We start from the raw sequence: 2,758 nt of genomic DNA on the forward strand, positions 1-2,758 counted from the left end.
GCTATTGCTGGAAGCATTTTAAGATTCAAAGCGTACTTCAATAACTACTTGTCAAATAAGCTTGTGCCATACATGCTGCCAAAATCGATGAGCACTAACTGAAGCCGCTCTCTAGCTGGCTCCGACAGCACTCGAGCGGATGCTTTTTCGAATGGATATTTTCCCTTTTTCGGGGAATTTTCTATACTCGCGGACAACTTTTCTTGGCAATGAAGGGAAAGCTACGGAGGCGGAGCGTCTGCACATGTACTACTACGCGAAGTAGTCCGGTATGGCACGCGTTTCGCACCGCTGTGCAAAGTGATGGCTACGCGCAATCAGCGTTGCATATCGACGCAGACGCCGCTTGGCGTTTGAGGTACACGTGAAAGGCGCCACTTTCTCACGCCTTCAAAAACGCAAAGTGACAACGTGTAAAGCAAAACAAATGAAAATATCTCGCTGGTGTGAGCTGCGTCCTGTCTGAAAGGGGTACATGTAGAAAATAAAGGAGAATTTTTGATACCTAACGCAGAAAATACGGACACAATTGTGGGACTACATTCACGAGAGGTAGGATACTCGCGATCTGGCTCTGTAGCCTTCGCTTCATTGCCAAGAAAAGTTGTCCGCGAGTGTACCATGATTTCGGGTGAAATGAAATTTCAGGAAATGATACGTGGTGTTTAAGGGCGCAAGGGTCCCATGCAGGATATTTTCTCTTTTTGGCGCATTTCAGGAAAGGTGAAGTTCAATTCTGGTGATGTCCCGTGCAGGGTATTTTCTCTTTTAGGGGAATTTTCAACCGTGATTTCGGATGAAATCCCTTTTTCGGATAATTTTCGACCGTGATTTCGGATGAAATGAAATTTCAGGAAATAATGATTGTGGTGTTTATTGGCGCAAGGGTCATTCGATGGCCATAGAGCGCCACACAAATTTCAGGAAAGGTGAAGTTAAATTTTGGTGATAATAATACCTGGGGTTTAACGTCCCAAAACCACCATATGATTATGAGAGACGCCGTAGTGGAGGGCTCCGGAAATTTCGACCACCTGGGGTTCTTTAACGTGCACCTAAATCTTAGCACACGGGCCTCAAACATTTTCACCTCGATTGAAAATGCAGCCGCCGCGGCCGGGATTCGATCCCGCGACTTTCGGGTCAGCAGTCGAGCGCCATAACCACTAGACCACCGTGGCGGGGCTTCAATTTTGGTGATGTCCCGTGCAGGATATTTTCTCTTTTTCGGGGAATTTAAGGAAAGGTGAAGTTCAATTCTGGTGATGTTCCGTGCAGGGTATTTTCTCTTTTTCGGGCAATTTGCAACCGTGATTTCAGATGAAATAATAATTGTGGAGTTTATTGGCGCAAGGCACATTCGAAGGCCAAAGAGCGCCACAAAAATTTCAGGAAAGGTGATTTTCACTTAGGATGACCAACACAGCGATCACGGTGCGCTTTACAGTTCTGTTATCGATTCTGGTGCATGCCGTACGCACAAACATAGCCCTTGATAATCGTTTCTGATGAATGTGTACAGATTTCGAGTTAACTACGTACGCGCAATGTACTTAATTGGTCCGCGAAACGGTTCTTCAAAGTTTGTCAGGGTTTAGACTACAGCATATTGAAATCATTCGCACAAACAAATTAAGGAATGCTTTGTACAGACACACTGCGCTTAGAAAGGCAGCGCGTCCAGCGCGGCGGGGTTCAGCGCCACCGCGGCCACTTCCGCGTCACTGGGTTGATAACATTCACCCCGTCTACGGTTCGTACGGTGTAAGTGAGCACACACCGTCAGCACGCTTCCCGCTGCAATGGCTCGCTGGTTTTCAGATTGTCGACGCCTTCAATGGAAGTCATTCAAGGCTGGAATGATTCAGTCAGGCTACTTTAAAGAACGCGCTACATCCACAATGTTAAAGAAGTAACTCAGCGCACGGTTCCAAGATTCCCGAGTCCGGTGCGTCTACGGAACGCGCATAAACGTCCCGTCGAAAAACGGTCAAAGTTTCGAACAGGTTTTATTCCCTTGACATGTTACACTTTATCGTATATGGAAGCTCTCTGGAACAAAATGCCTCCCTAACGCGACGTACAAGTGAAGAGCAGACATATAGCCGGCAAGTGCAAGCACGCCGCGTCGCTTGCCAGTCATCCAAAGTCATCCATGTATGCCGAATGTAAGGAAGAAAAGAAGCGGAAATCTTAAGGGCTCGTTTTTCTTTGTTATACACAATATTAATAAGCACGAACAGACAATAATGCCAAGGAAAGTATAGGGGATGTTATTAGAAGTAAATGTAAGGTAAATGTTGAAGAAAGAAAAGTGGACGAAAAGATAACTTGCCGCGGGCAGGGACCGAACCTGCGACCTTCGAATAAAGCGTCCGATGCTCTACCAACTGAGCTACCGCGGGGGCCATCCCTCCGTCCACTTTATAGGGTATATATGTAGATATAAACGTGGGAGTGTCAGTCAGCGCCGCCAGTAGCCATGACGGCGAGTGTGCAACACTCTTTTTTCTGCCTGCTGGCGTCACGTAGCACGTGAACGTATTACAAGCTGGCAGCTGACCAATAATCCCTCGCATACTAACTGAAAGCATCAAGTCTGCCAGAACGAGACCCTCGTTATGAATGAAGGAAAGAAGCGGAATTCTCAAGGGCTCGTTTTTCTTTGTTATACACAATACTAATAAGCACTAACACACAATAATGCCAAGGAGAGAATAGGGGATGTTTTTAGTAATAAATGTAAGGTAACTGTGAA

At 46.3% G+C, this 2,758-nt stretch overlaps 1 non-coding gene across 1 annotated transcript; it reads right to left on the bottom strand.

The window, feature by feature from the left end:
- Positions 1–2,332: 2,332 nt before the first annotated feature.
- Trnak-cuu (transfer RNA lysine (anticodon CUU)) lies at positions 2,333–2,405 on the bottom strand. Its single transcript has one exon. It is a non-coding gene; the product is annotated as a tRNA-Lys (tRNA).
- Between the last annotated feature and the right edge of the window lie 353 nt (positions 2,406–2,758).

Source organism: Rhipicephalus sanguineus, chromosome 9 (assembly GCF_013339695.2).
Source record: "Rhipicephalus sanguineus isolate Rsan-2018 chromosome 9, BIME_Rsan_1.4, whole genome shotgun sequence".
In the NCBI taxonomy this organism is placed as follows: domain Eukaryota; kingdom Metazoa; phylum Arthropoda; class Arachnida; order Ixodida; family Ixodidae; genus Rhipicephalus; species Rhipicephalus sanguineus.